Here is a 16,892-nt window from a genome sequence, read left to right as displayed (position 1 = left end):
TTTCAGCAGCTTCTCTCAGGACATCCAAGTGAGGCTGACATGTTATTCAGAAAAGGGAGCCAGATTAGGAAATACATTGTTCTAGTCAGCATTGGGTTTATAGAAATGTGTACAATTTTCTAAGGTGGGAAACCCTGCTTCCAATGTTAAGAGAGTTGAGGTCTCTACAGAATGATCCCATGTTCTTCAACATCAGTGATAACATGGTCTAAGAGTGTGTGTCTCTCAACAGAACTGTTTCCAAGCATTTATTATACGGGACAGTAGGTTCCATGTCCCTTTGCCTGACATTTCTCTACTCTCCTTATAAGGATAATTTTTCTAATCCTTGAAACACTTAGGTTTTTTGTCTGGGCCATCTTGGTGTTATTCAAATTCCTCTTAGGGTCATTCAGGAAATCTCAGTGTCTCATTAAGAAGCTCGGTTATACTAAGGGTCTTAAATGTATCCCCATTGCCTCATATTTTTAGGAACCACCACAGTGGTTTGTTACTCACTTCTCAATCTCTTAACCATGAGATTTAATTTGGGTCCACAAATGTCCGAAATCATAAGCCACTTTTTTATTTCTTTTAGTCACTGCAGCTTTTGATTACTTTCCTTCGATCTGAATTCATTGACCAACCATGGAAAGATCACTGAAGAAAATTGGACTAGACTACATAGACCTCTTCATCGTTCATGTGGCAATTGCTATAGAGGTCAGGTTTTGCCTTCCTTGTTATGCCCAAGATTATTTAATTACAGCTGTTGCACCTCTATTCTCTCATTCCATGTCAGTTTTCTGAGTTTTTACTGGGAGAGATAGGCTTTATCATAGTGGATACAATTGCTAAATGATTTATGACTCTCCTTCATAGCTGTGTCATTTCGCCATCTAGATTTCTTTTATCCTTATCCCATAGCCTTCAGAAGGATTGAAATTCAGTGATCTCAATGCCTCTATCTCAGAGATTTGAGGACATTGCCTTACATTTCTAAGTGATATGCTTCTGTCTGTAGTATCTTAGTGATTAGGGTACTCAAGAAAGTTGAATTACAGCAGAGTGCAGAGATACAATGGGAAATATTCAACTCTTTAGGGAGACAGCCCTCCCACATGGATCTCTTAGTCCCAGTCAAGAGTGAAGTACTCTGGAATGGCCCATATTAAACAACTGGGTTCCTTTGAGCTTCGCTGATCCAACCTCTCATCACACTGGACATTCGTTGAGCACACCCAGTATCCTCACTATCTCTGAGTTGGGTTATCATAAACTGGAGCTAAAACACCTTGCTCAGTAGTAAAGGAAGTCCTGTCATCCAAACTAGACTGTGACTGGAAAACTAAATCAACTTCAACCATAAGACAATTTATTCTTGGTGAAGTTCAGGGGTGGGTATGGAAAGGAGGATGGACGTAATTGGGACAGATGCAGTTTGCAGATGCAGTCTCTGAGGTGCTGCCGATCTTCATTCCTCCCATATTTTCCCTGACACAACACACACACATGCACAGAAACACACACAAATATATACACGCAAACACCCACATTAGCTTCTTTATGGTTTTGTTATCAGGCTCCTTAGGCAGCAGGAGAATTATACTTTGGAAAAAAATCCCTCTTCTTCATGCTCTCTCCTGGCTGTGTTCCAGCCTGTAGAGGAGCTTGTGGCAAAGGATGCCAATGAGGAAATTATTATTCCCCATGAAAGTGGACTTTTATGATACATGGGAGGTAAGTACCGCCATTAACATCCAAGAAGCACTGACTGTCATGGTAGAAATCAATAAGATGGGGAGTCAGAAGAATGGGTTCCGGTCCCATCGGATGTTTGCCATTGGCTATGTTGCTGCACTTCTCTGTACCCTTGTGTTCTCATCTGTAAATAAAAGGAGCTGAATGGGATGAAATCTAAGGGTTGTTCTTCATCTAAATTTATATGGTTATAAGTAGGAACTTCTTAGCCCTCTTATCAGGTTGACCCTGGGAGCCCTACAAGGGGATCATCAGAGCAAACTCAAGAGGACTGGGAGCTCCATCCCAGGACAGATAAACAGGCCCGTGGATGAAGGGAAATCTGTATCTGACTTAGCAGAAGGGTGGACTGTATGAGAGTGAAACTTGCCCTTATGTGGCCCTTCCCAACATGTTTTTCACCATTCCAGGAAAGAAGAAGCAGACAAACCCTCTACTAGGAAAACCTAAGAGTTTCTCTTTGCCCTGGACTCTGACAACATTTGCTAAAGAACTGTCAGATACTTAACAACAAAGGGGCACGTGGAGTGGAGCGGGGAGGTGAAGGAGAATAGAACAGCATCTTCATGTCAATTTATCAAGCTGAGTGTGCATATAATAGGAGCAAGGATACAATGTCTGTGTGTATAGCAATAATGGACAATAGGAAACAATGTATTCAAGTGATAAAACAGGTTCAGTCAAATCGTGATATATATGATAATGTATTTCCAGTTTTTAAAACATTTGGTGTCAAATGAATGGATCAAATTACATGACAGGCTTACCACACGTTTCCCTCTGTCCCAGGCCTTGGAGAAGTGTAAAAATGCAGGTTTAACCAAGTCCATTGAGGTGTCCAATTTCAATCACAAACAGCTGGAGATGACCCTGAAGAAGCCAGGGCTCAAATACAAGCCCTTCTGCAACTACATGAGCCTGGATCCCACTGAGCTTTCCTTGTTTTCTGCTCTTCACACTGTCTTTAACTGGCATTCACCAAGTTTTGTTCTTGATGTCAACTGTATAATGATAGTTTCTTTTATTGTCATAGGGAATGCCAAAGAAGGGACAGGTTAAGTGGCATGGAAACAGAATCGCTTCAATCCTTCAGAGGTGGGTTTGAGGTTCTTATGAAAAATCTAATTGGATATGCTGAGTTGGGAGACAGCAATACTGATTTGGAGCTCAGGAAGACGTTCAGGGGTAGATTTTGGAGTCATTGTTTTATGGATGGTAATTAAACTCACAGAAGTGGATTTACTCTCCTGGGAAAGTTAATAAAACGAACAGGAAAAGGGCTGAAAAGTCAACATTTAAGGATCAGGGAAAGAGGTACTGGTTAGCAGATTGAAGATGAGCTTCCAGATAAGAAGAGAGACAAGCAGGTGAGTCTGGTGTCAGGAACTCCAAAAAGGGGATGACAATGTTTGCGTGAGATGGAGGGTGGATCCTGCGGAGGAGCAGCCAATCCAAGTTTGCATGGAAAACGTTATTGGATTTAATGATACGGAATCCATGGAAACTTCACAGGAGTAGCTACAGAGAGGTGAGAGAAAAATCCAGAGAAAAAAAGTAGAGAGGTGGAAAGTGAGATAATGGAGAAATCATAACAAAAAGAAATAATTTCTGAAGATAATACCAATTCTGCCAATTTTCAAACACTGTGACATTGTAGAGTTGTATAGCTCTAGTTAGTTTGAAATTTATTCAAGGTACCATTCAAATATTTATGATCTTTGTCTTAGTTATTTCTCTTCTAAGAATTGATTTGTAGAATATATTTCAAAATATTTTAAAATATGTCCCTCTCATTATCCCTCCTCCTCCTCTTTCTCCTTCTTCTCTCTCCCTCCTTTAATTTATTCGTGAAAGAAACTAAGCCTTTTTCCTTTAACTTTTCCCACACAATTGACATTACTCATTCATCCTGTGAAACAGTTTCACATCTTTCTCAGTATTTGTACCCCTGTAAATCAGGGGTTCCATCTAAGGACTTGGTCACACATATCTCATTGTAAATTTATGAATTTTAACAAATATGGTATTTCCCTTTCAATGTAGTTGCTATTTTTATTGGTGATCAATTCACCACCATTGTATTGCCTCTTCTGGTGAGCTCCTGAGTCCTTGATTTGTCTCATCATCTTTCTTATCTTCTTCACTTTCTAGAGTGCAAGATGTTCTAAGCTCAGTTTGTAGATTTTTTGCCTAGACCTGGAATCAGTCATTTTTCTAAGGAATCTTGGTTTCTTTCAGTAGGAAATGGGATTTTAAGCCCACAAGCTGGTTGTATGAGTCTTTAGTCATTTTAAACACCAATAAAAATATAAAAAAAAGAATTGTTTTATCATTTCTGAAAACCATTAGCATTTGAAGGTATTTCAGAGGGTGCATGGGAAAAGTACCAATCTGAAACATATAGTATATATATTAATTTAGTGTTAGATATTCCTTCAAATTTTCAAATTTATGTGTTACCGGTTCACGTATTCTGATACCTTTGGATCTTGGCAACTTATAGGTGGAATTTCACCGTTACCTCAAGCAGAGAAAACTGCTAGAGTTTTGCAAATATGAGGGCATTGTTGTAGTTACTTACAGTGCTCTGCGGGCCCATAGAGACCCAAGCTGGTAATGAGAATATCAGAGCGAACCTATGTAAGTAACTCTATTGGTAAAGAAACTCTTTTCTTAAATTAAGTTTTAACGTTTTATTATGGAAAGTTTCAATCATAAAAAGTTAAACGTGATACTGTAGTTATCAATGCATGAAAAGATAAAGAAGATGTGCTATATATACAGGATGGAATACTACTCATCCCTGAAAAAGATGAAATCTAGCTGTTTGCGACCTCGTGGATGGACTTGAGGGCATTATGCTGAGTGAAATGAGTCAGACGGAGAAAATCAACTACTCTATGATTTCACTCGTTAGTGAAAGATAAAAACGGAAACAACAACAGAAAAAGAACACATAGATACAGAGATTAGTCTGGTGGTTACCTGAGGGGAAAGGGCGAAGGTCGGGGGAGAAAGGGGTGACAGCACGCACATGTATCACGAGAGATGTTACTTAGTCTTTGGTTGGGGAGCATGATGTAATCAACACAGAAAATGAAACATGTTGATGGACATCTGAAATTTATATTATAAATTAATGTTACCTCAATGAAGAAAAAAACATATGGGCCATCCGGGTGGCATAATGGTTAAGTTCACATGCTCCACTTTGGTGGCCTGTGGTCCACAGGTTTGAATCTCGGGCATGGACCTACACACCACTCATCAAGCAATGCTGTGGTGGCATCCCACATACAAAATAGAGGAAGATGGACAGAGGTCTCAGCTCATGGCTAATCTTCTTCAACAAAAAGAGGAAGATTGGCAATGGATGTTAGCTCAGGATCAATTTTCCTCACCAAAAAAAAAAAAATTTAAGAAAACATATTAAAAAAAAAGTGTATTGAATTCCCAGGCTTCAATCATTCCTAGGCTTCAACCATCACCAACATTCTTTCATTCTTCTTCTCTCTATATATCTGCCTGCTTGAAACCCCATTCTAAATATTATTTTAAGCTTTTCAATGGTAGAATGCACACTGCTTCTCATGCATAAATCTTAGCTGTCTAATTATGCATTATATAACCTGTCGCTTATCATGATACAGAATCTTTCTATCTATCTCCCAACAAAGTTCTTTTGTGTTCCTTTCTAGGCAATTCTTCCTCACTCCAAGGCAAAAATCTCTCTGATTTATTTTTTCAACTTAAGTTTGCTTGGTTTGTTCTAGTACTTCATATTTGAAAGAAGTCATAGAGTATATGCTCTTTTGTGTCTGCCTTCTTTGGCTCAGCGTAACACCTGTTTATCCACATTGTTGCAGATATCTAGTTCAATCTATTGTACTGGTGAGTAATATTCCATTGCATGGATAAATACCACAAATTGTCTCTCGATTCACCTGTTGATGGAAATATTAGTTGTCTCCGGTATGGTACAATTATGAATGAATCTCTACACATATTCACGGAAGCCTTCTTTAACAATACCATATATTACCTACTTTGCTCAATTGTCAGAGGAATTTGGGGAAAAGGGCACTCTAGATTTTCAGTCCAACACCCTTCCAATATGTGTTTTTTGATTTTTGTTTTCAGGGTGGAAGGGGGTAGTCCATACCTCTTGGAGGAGACAATCTTGAATGACATTGCCAAGAAACACAATTGAAACCCAGGTCAGGTTGTCCTTTGCTTCCAGCTACGGTAGAGGTTGTGTTGGTGGTCATGGCCAAGATCTTCAATGAGAAGAGAATCCAATAGGACTACCAGATATAAGATGGAATGTCTCTCTAGAGTGAGGAATAGTGCTGTATTGGGGCCATCTGTTTTGCCTTTCTGCACCCACCCATGTTCAGTCATTCCTGTGCATTTCTTCCCTTGTGTGCTAAGGGGGTAGCTTAAAGGTGGGAAAGAGAGAGCACAGGCCTCAGAGTCCTAAGCTTTACGGATTTGAGGCCTGGTTTTGCCACTCTGACAGTTGTGTAATACTGAGCACATTTCATCTTTCTGTTTTCATCAGTTGCAGGAGTCTTTCCATGTATTAAAGAACTTTTAAAACCCTGGGTTCTCTTTTTCAACTTCTCTGCCTGATGAGCTCTTATTTTTGTGTCAAGGTAAAACCAAACAGCATTAGCTGCTTTATTAAACCATTGGGACAACCCAGCACAGTTGTTGATCAATATAACTCTAAGCATAGCTCTGTTAGTGAGTTTTTTCTTGTTAAATTAAATTTGTTTGCTTATATTTCACTGTGCTTTCTAGATACTTAGTCCCTAAATGTAGTGACACTTTCTGGGTTTTCTTTTAACATCTTTTCCCAAGTGGAGCCCCTGGCAGGTAGGAAGCTAAATATACATTTATAGATGGACAAAATTACAAATAAACAAGTAAATTTTTCCCTAAATTCACCCTCATACATCTCTTGCTTCCTTAAATTAATCAGTGATCTTCAACTTATTCTGTTGTGAACCTCCTGAGAATTATAAAAACTACATAAGCTCCATCTTGTTTTAAGGTAACAGCTAAAAATTTCATCATGAGTTTAATATTTGCAAAGATGACAATGGAGCATATTATTCATTAATATATTCTCTAAAAGTATGGAGATGTAGATTTAGTTCATTCAGTTTATGAAAATATACATTAGAGAAATCTAAATCTCATTGTTAAACCAATAAAAAAAATCCCATTTTATTTTTCAATTCAACTAGGTATGTTAATACATTTACCCATGACAACCAAATCACTTCTGAAGTATACTTTTAAGATGAAAAACAAGTGGACAGATAGATGACAGATAGATAGATAGATGGATAGATAGATAGATAGATAGATAGATAGATAGATAGATAGATAGACGACACACTGAATTTTCCATGAATTTGTCCCCAGGATGAAATGAAAAGCTCTCTGCTTTCAAATTTCTTACCAGAGATCTTTCTGTTTTGCTATTAATGGTCTCTCTATTAGGGGCTAAGTATCATTAATTAAAAAATTATGGATGTAAATAAAAGACACTCTATTCAAAAGGGAGAATTCTCTGAATACTAGATGTATAGTGACTCAAAGATCAAGCAGAAAGACTTTTCTTTTACTGGTAAGAGTAAACACCCATAGAAAGAGAATGGCATGTGGAGGATGGGAGAAGCAGGTGGTGTGGTACAACAGTTGATCAAGGAGAACTTTTGCTGGAGGGCAACAAATTCTTGGAGAGGACCTTACAGGAGGTTGCTCTTCCTTCCAATGCTTGCTTAAGTTCAAAGCAGTCAAATTCTAGGGGATGGTGGGGAAGGACAAACATGATGAAAGCTTGGTCAATACAGTGGGTGTTTCTTCCAGATTGCCAAACTGTCTCTTTGTTTGAAAAAAGAAGATTTTTTTCTTTTCTATCACAAGACATTCACTTAGAAATATTTGAGATTGATGAGTTGTGAGCTTTTCTTTTGTGAAGTGGAGAGAAAAGAAGAGGAAATGGGGAAGGAGAGGTGGAGAACCCAGGCAGAGGAGTTCTCATGCTAGTACACCTGGAAGCTGATGACAGGGAACTATTCTCTGGATGTCCTCCTTGCATCCATCCAGCTGGGAATTCCTCAAGTTCCCAAGTAGAAACCAGTTGACATAAGGGGAGTTTAATGTGATTTTCTCCTTCATTTCAGGTTTTTGACTTTGAATTGACTCCTGAATACGTGAAGGCTCTGATGGTCTTAACTGAAATTTCTATTATGGAAAATTACTATTGTAATTGGCTTGTAGATTGTTTTTCATAGGTTTTTTTCTGTAGCGTGCAGGTTAGCAGAGAAACTACGTTTCCCCAGTCAGGAAGCCAGGCATAATTGGCCATGTAGGAATAAAACAGATGCCTTCTGTAGACCTCAGACCAGAGGTTATCCCAGGGCTCAGTCTCTGACCCAACAGAAACATAAGTGGTACCCAGGATAGAACATCCATTAAATGGCCAGAGTTTGCCTCATGGTGAGTTCCCTACTATTATGCCTCTAGTCTCTGTGTCTGCTGAGCTTCCACACAGGGACAACTTACTCATTCAACATTAAAGGCATAGTGCCTATGATTCACTAACTTTTAGGAGTTTATAAAATGTTTCATTTTGAATTATTTTAAACTCAAGAGAAATATTATTATATTAATACTGACTATGTAATAATAGATCCATCCTGGACTCTATGTCTTTCTATCCTCACACAACAAGAAAGTGTAACATTAATATTTTTATGGAGGATTGGGCCCAGGAAGGCAAATGTAAGCAGGTGCTGTTATAGTCATACCATGTCTCTGCTTCAAATTTCTGACCTAAATGTCCAGTGGCATTTCTCCTTAATGGACATTTCTGTTCCAAGACTCCATACATTTCTTGTATATTTATCTTTTCTTTTGGCTTTTTTTTCCCTAACACAATTTCCATTTCCTCAGCTGTGTATTCTCACCAAACTGAATTACAAAAGGATCTTGAAATTTATTGACTCAAACATTAGTGACTGATGAGTCCCCAGTGGCACACACCAAGATAAGATCCTCTGGATTGCTCAAGACTTACTTTAGAGTGGCCTCTGTCCATCAGTAGAATATCACCTTGGGAACCTCCACCTCCTTTGAGTTTGACTTGTTCACAAACACAGCATTCCAGTTGTTCATTTCCTGAAGGAACATCTCAAGATGAAGAGAAAGAAGACTCACGGAACTGAAAAGTTTGGATAGGAGTGTAGAAATAAGGGAAATAAATTTCTAGTTTTAGAATAATGATTTAGTTCCAAAAGAATGATCTTCAAATTCTCTTTCTTCTTTGTAAAACTGTATTATGATTCTGAGAAAGTAACTTTTTTATTCCCAAAGTCATTTAAGTGTAAGTCTATGATCTCCTTCATTAGGCTGTAAATGTCTAGTCTCACTCATCTTTGCAGTCCTATGTCAAAAGCATAGCTCCTGGCTCATAGAATTGCTCAGAATGCACTCTTGAATGAAACTGAATTTAAAAAGATGAATTTATAATGGAAAAGAAGAAGATTCAAAAAAGGAAAATAATAGCAATAATAATTCTTGAATAACAAGTATTCTCATAAAATATAAATTCAGAAACCAATAATTACACTTTTTTTCTGTATGGGTATGTAGGTGTACATGCTATCTCATCAACAGATTAGAATTTCCTTAATGGAAGGCCCCTTGATTGTTGAGGGTGTTCAGTATATATTTTTTGAATAAATGTGCATACAAGAGCAGCAAAATCCTTATAGTGATCATTCCCTATGGCTAGGGACAAAAGTTACACCTGGGGCTGAAATGACCATAATATTTTAACATAGTTCTTACTTATAAATCAATAGAAATTCTAATCTTAATCAAAGTATGTGTCACCTTGGCATTTATATTTCATGGGAATGTTGAGGAATTGGGCATGCACATAGAGTTACCATGTGGACAAGGAGTCTGCATGTATGTGTGTCAGGATAGAAGGAGGGACGTAGCTGTAAGTTTAATTTTCAACCCATCCTGAGCACATACTCAGAATAACCATCTATTTGTTTGTGTTAAGATACAGTTAATACAGTAATATCTCTCCTTGTCTTTCAGTGTTGTTGATCACCCTTATTATCCATATTCTGAAGAATATTGACCGTGAGTTTTGCACCATGAGCTTTACCAGAATTTAATGCTTCTGAGGGTCTGGACAGGATTTCTGTACTTGTTGGAGGTGATTCAAAGCAGTGTTTCTAGTTTCAGGCTGAGGGCCTTTCTTTCTTTTCATTTCATTTTTGCTTAATTTTATGAAATAATAAAAACTTCATAATAAGAAACGTTTGCTTCTCCTGATTATTAAAGTAATACATACAAATTACAGAAAACTTGAAAAATGAAAGAGAAAAGATAGAAAATAAAATTAAATTTTAATTAGCTCATTTAAAAATTCTTGAGAGGAGTGACTTCAGAATCATGGCAGAGTGAGTTTTTCTCTTTGTCTCTCTGAAATTACAAATAAACAGATATTCAATAACCAACAGAGGATTCTCTACACAGCACAACAGGATGCCTGAGACCTTTCATCTGAAGATGGGTGAAGAGGATCCCCAGGAAACAATGGACATAGGTGAGTGCACCGCTTTCCCTCTCTGGTCACAGTGATCCAGGTTGAAGATCCTCACACAGTGGCCAGTGCAACTGTAAGAGGAGGTGGGGCAGTCTGGCTAGTGCACAAACTCTTACAGAATGGCAGCCTGACCCACAGGAGAACCCACCTTGCATGGCAGCACTCTGTCAGAACCCTTCATACCAAGTGATGGCAGCTCAGCCCATGAGATTGAGTCCCTCCCACCCAGTCCAGTAGCTCAATGAAACTGCTGACCAGCACAGTGTCAGCCCACACACAAAAGAAAGCACCCTTTCTGCCTAGCATGACAGCTAAGCTAGTCCCCTGTCTCCATGAGAGTGAACAACTCAGTAGCTGTAGCCAGCCCATGCAAACGCAGAGGAGACCTCTGCACAACTTCCAGCAGATGGGGTGGGATCATAAAAAAATTCTCCTATTCCCTCCAGTGGTGGCAGGTGGAGTCTTCAACCTGATATTACCACAAATGCACCAGCAAAGGATCAATTCACTTAACATCATGAAGATCTATAGTAACTCTTCAGAGAAGGAAAATGACAAGTCTCCAGACACCAATGCTGAAGTTACAGAAATTTACAATCTTAATGACAGAGAATTTAACATAGTTGTCATGAGGAAACTCAATGAGTTACAAGAAAACTCAGAAAGACAGTTCAATGAGCTCAGGAATAAAATAAATTAGCAGAAAGAAATAATCACCAGAAAGATTGAAGCCCTTAAAAAAACTATACAGAAATTATGAATATGAAGAAAACAATTAATGAGATAAAAAATAGTCTAGAAACCATAACAAATAGAGCTTCCCTTATGCAGAAGAGAATAAGCAAGATAGCAGATAGAAATCTAGAAAAGCAGCAGATGGAGAAAGAGAGAAAACTAAGAAATTTTAAAAAATGAAGACGTTTCTTGAGAAATATCCAACTCAATTAGGAAAAGCAACAAAAACTTTTGAGGTATTCCACAGGGAAAAGAGCAGAAGAAAGGAACAGAGAGCTTGTGGCAAGGCTAAAGAAAATAACCTACAAAGGAACCCCTATCAGGCTTTCAGCAGATGTCTTGGTAGAAAATTTATAGGCTAGGAGGCAATGGAATGATACATTCAAAATACTGAAAGATAAAAACTTTCAGCCAAGAATACTCTATCCAACAAACTATCATTCAGATAGGACAGAGAAATAAAAGCTTCCCAGATAAACAAAAGCAGAGGGACTTCATTGCTGCTAGATCCACCTTAGAAGACATGATGAAGGAAGCTCTCATACCTGAAAAAAAGGCACAGGTTTACAAGGATTTGAGCAAGGAGACAAATTGACAGGCAAAAGCAGAAAATTGCAGCTCTCTATCAGAACAGGTTAATAAACAATCATAACATAAAATATAATGTAAAAGAAAGCAACAAATAACTATAAACATTTCAATTTAGTCACAAAAACACAGCACAAAAAAGAACAGCTTGTCACAACAATAATTCAGTAGGGGAAGGGAAAAGACATGGAATCTGTTTAGGCTAATGGAGGTGAGAAGCTATCAGAAAATGGACTTTCCCATCTATGAGGTCTTTTATGCAAACCTCATGGTCTCCACTAAACGAAAAAATCAGAGCAGAGCCATACATCATAAATAATGAGAAAACCATCACAGAAAACCACTGAACGGAAATGAAAGTCAGAGAAGCAAGGGAAAAGAAACAATAGAAATACAGAACACCCAAGAACAAGAGATAAAATGGAAGTATTAAGCCTTTCTATATCAATAATCACTCTAAATGTAAATGGACGGAATTCTCCAATCAAAAGACACAAATCAGCTTGATGGATTAAAAAAGCAAGAATGAAAAATATGCCGCCATCAGGAATTACATCTCAGCTCTAAAGGCAAACATAAGCTCAAAGTGAAAGGAAGGAGGATACTCCAAGAAAATGGTAAGTAAAAGAAAGCAGATGTTTCCATACGTACGTCAGAAAAAGCAGACTTTAAGATAAAAAAGACAATGAGAAAAAAAGTGGAGCAGTATATAATGATAAAAGGGACATTTAATAAAGAGGACATAATACTTGTAAATATATATACACATAAAACTGGAAAAACAAAGCATGTAGAACAACTACAGTAGACCTAAAGGAAGAAATTGACAGTAACACAATAATAGTAGGGAACCTCAACAGCCCACTTACATCAATGGATAGTTCATCCAGACAGAAAGTCATCAAAGAAACAGTGGCCTTAAATGAAACACTAGATTAGATGGGCTTTACATATATATAGAACATTCTATCAGAAAATAATAGAACACACATTCTCCTCAAGTGCATGTGGAACATTCTCAAAGATAGGCCATATGTTGGGAAACTAGGCAAGCTTCAATAAATTTAAGAAGATTGAAATCATATCAAGCATCATTTCCAACCACAATGCAATGAAACCAGGAATCACTTACAAGAAAAAAGCTAGCAAAGTCAAATATATGAAGAAGAAAAAATGGGCTACTGAACAACAACTGGATCAATGGAGAAATCAAAGGAGAAATTAAAAAAATACCTGGAGACAAATGAAAATGAAAACACAACATACCAACTCTTATGGGATGCAGCAAAAGTGGTACTAAGAGGGAAATTTATACCAATCCAGGTCTACGTCAACAAACGAGAAAAAACTCAAATAAGAAATCTTAAAGTACACCTAACACAACTAGAAAAAGTAGAACAAAGGCCAAAGTCAGCAAGAGGTGGGAGATTATAAAAATTAGAGCAGAAATAAATGAAATAGAGAGTAAAAAAATAATAGAAAGGATCAAGGAAACTAAGAGCTGTTTTTTTGAGAACATTAAAAAAAATGACAAACCCTTTGCCAGACTCACTAGAGAAAAAAGGGAGAAGCTCAAAAAAATAAAATTAAAAATGCAAGAGGAGAAATTACAACAGATACCATAGAAATACAAAGGATTATAAAAGAATACTACAATAAACTCTATGGCAACAAATTGGATAACCTGAGAAGTGGGTAAATTCTTGTACTTATCATATACAATCTCCCAAAACTGAATCAATAAGAAATACGGAATCTGAATAGACGAATCACAAGTAAAGAGATTTAAACAGTGATCAAAAACCTGCCAAAAAAGGAAAGTCCAGGACAAGTTGGCTTCTCTTGAGAATTCTACCAAACATTCAAAGAATATTTAATACATATCTTTCTCAAACTTTTCTAAAAAACTGAAGAAGATGGAACACCTACAAACATATTCTGAGGCCAACATTATCCCGATACCAAAACGAGACAAAGACAACACAATAAAGGAAAATTACAGCCCAATATCACTTATGAACATTGATACAAAAATCCTCAGCAAAAAATTGGCCACTTGAATACAGAGATACATTAAAGGATCATAATCATGACCAAGTGGGATTTATACCTGTGACAGAGAGATGGTTCAATATCCACAAATAAATCAATGTGATACACCACATTAACAAAATGAGGAATGAAAATCACAAGATCATCTCAGTAAATGCAGAGAATGCATTTGACAAGACCCAACATCCATTTATGATAAAAACTCTCAAAAAATGCCATATAAGGAAAGTTGCTCAACATAATAAACATCATATATGACAAACCCAAAGCAATATCATACTTACTGGTGAAAAACTAAAAGCCATCTCTTTGAGAAAAGGAAGAAGACAAGGGTGCCAACTCTCACCACTGCTGTTCAACATAGTACTGGAGGTTTGGGCCAGAATAATTAGTCAAGAAAGAGAAATAAATAGTATCCAAATTGGGGACGAAGATGTAAACTTTTTACTGTTGCAGAAGACATTGTTCTATATGTAGAAACCCCTAAGGGATTCACTGGAAAACTATTAGAATAGTCAACAACTACAGCAAAGTTGCAGAGTATAAAGTCAACCTAGAAAAATGAGTTGCATTTCTATACACTAATAACAAACTAACAAAAAAGAGAAGTCAAGAATACAATCCCATTTACAACCACAACAAAAATAATAAAATATCTAGGAATAAATCTAACCAAGGAGGTGAATGACCTATACAGTGAAAACTATAAGACTTTATTGAAAGAAATTGAAGAAGACATAAAGAAGTGTAAATATATTACATGTTCATGGATTGGAAGAATAAATGTAGATAAAATGTCCATACTACTTAAAGCAATCTACAGATTCAATGCAATCCCAATCAGAATCCCAAAGACAGTCTTCACAGAAATAGAACAAAGAATCCTAAAATTCATACGAAACAACAAAAGACCCAGAATAGCCAAAGTCATCCTGAGATAAAAGAACAAAGCTAGAGGCATCACAATCCCTGACTTCAAAGTAAACTACAAAGCTATAGTAATCAAAACAGCATGGTACTGGAACAAAAATAGACACACAGATCAATGGAAAAGAATTGAAAGCCCAGAAATAAAATGAGACGTCTAAGCATAACTAATCTTTGACAAAGGAGCCAAGAACATACAATGGAGAAAGGAAATTCTCTTACACAAATGCTGTTGGTAAAAACTGGACAGACACATTCAAAAGAATGAAAGTAAACCATTATCTTACACCATACACAAAAATTAACTCAAAATGTATTAATACTTTAATGTACGATCTGAAACCATAAAACAGTTAGAAGAAAATATAGGCAGCACACTACTTGACATCGATCTTAGCAGCACATTTTCAAATACCATGTCCACTCAGGCAAGGGAAACAAGAGAAAAAAATAAAAATGTAGTTACATCAGATGGAAAATCTTCTGCAAGGCAAAGGAAACCATTAAGAAAACTGAAAGACAACCCAAAACAGGAGAAAAAAATTGCCATTCCTATATACAACAAGGAGTTAATTTCCAAAATATATAAAGAACTCCTAGAACTCAACAACAAAAAAAGAAAAAACCTAATCAATAAATGAGCAGATGATATGAACAGATATTTTTCCAAAGGAGATATACAGATGGCAAATAGGAACATAAAAAGATGTTCAAAATCACTAATTATGAGGGAAATGCAAATCAAAACTACAATGAGATATCACCTTACACCTGTCAGAATGGCTATACTTGCCAAGAAAAAAATAACAAATGTTAGAGAGGATGTGGAGAAGGAAACTCTCATTCACTGCTGGTGGGAATGCAAACTGGTGCAGCCACTATGGAAAACGGTATGGATATTCCTCAAAAAATTAAAAACAGACATACTATATGATCCAGCTATCCCACTACTGGGTTTTTATCCTAAGAACATGGAATCAACAATACAGAGAGATTTATGCATCCCTATGTTCATTGCAGCATTATTAACAACAATGAAGATGTGGGAGCAACACAAGTGCCCATCAACTGATGAAAGGATAAAGAAGATGTGCTATATATGTACTACTCAGTGATAAAAAAGACAAATTGTCCCATTAGCAACAACATTGATGGACCTTGAGGGTATTATGGGTTAAGCAAAATATGCCAGAGAATGACAAATACATTATTTCTTCACCCATACGTAAGATAAACAAACACATGGACATTGAGAACAGAATAGTGGTTACCAGAGGTGAAGGGCATGGGGTGATGGGAGAAGAGAGTAAAAGGGTACATATATATGGTGACAGATAAAAATTAGAGTATTTTTGGTGAGCGTGATGCAGTCTATACAGAAACTGATATAAAATAATGTAGCCCTGAAATTATACGTTATAAGTCAATATGACATCAACGATATGATTTATAAAATTATTGACCTTTTGTTGCATTTGCTTTCATGATTTTCCTATACAAATGTGGGGGCACGTGTTTATTTACAAAATTGAAATGACCTTCAATATACAGATTGTATACATTTTTTTTAACCTAACATAAGCATTTTACCAAGCTATCAAATATTACTAAAAAATACTAGTATTATATTTTGCTTGTTGTAGGGCAGTACATCTTACTAATTGATTTAATTTCTTAATCATTTCCCTATGCTTTGGCATTTTGAAAAGTTCTTGTATATTTTTAAGTTGATTCATTCAGCAAAAACCTTATTAAACATCCTTCAAGTGTCAGAGATTGTTTTACAATAAATAAAATAGACAAGAATTAAAATAAGAAGTGTCTTGAGTTTAGAGTCCAGTGGAGGAAGAACCACAAAGGAAATAAGGAGTACTCAGCTGTTAGAAAAGGGTAAGTAACTGTTAGGAGATAATTCCATACGATCTCACATTTCTTTTTATTTTTAAAAAGTTATCATTTTTCTAAAATTATTTTATTGAGGACATAATAGTTTATGACACTGTGCAATTTCAGGTGTACATTATTACTTATTAGTTTCTATATGAACTGCATTGTGCTCACCACCAATAGTCTAAGGAAAATATTTGAAAATCATATATTCAATAAGGGGATAATTTTGAAAACGTATAAAGAACTCATACAACTTAACAACAACAAAAAAATGAAACAAACCCCCGATCAAAAAATAGGCAGAGGATATGAAAAGACA

Source organism: Diceros bicornis, chromosome 36 (assembly GCF_020826845.1).
Source record: "Diceros bicornis minor isolate mBicDic1 chromosome 36, mDicBic1.mat.cur, whole genome shotgun sequence".
Taxonomy (NCBI): domain Eukaryota; kingdom Metazoa; phylum Chordata; class Mammalia; order Perissodactyla; family Rhinocerotidae; genus Diceros; species Diceros bicornis.
Note: the sequence above shows the minus strand (reverse complement) of the source record.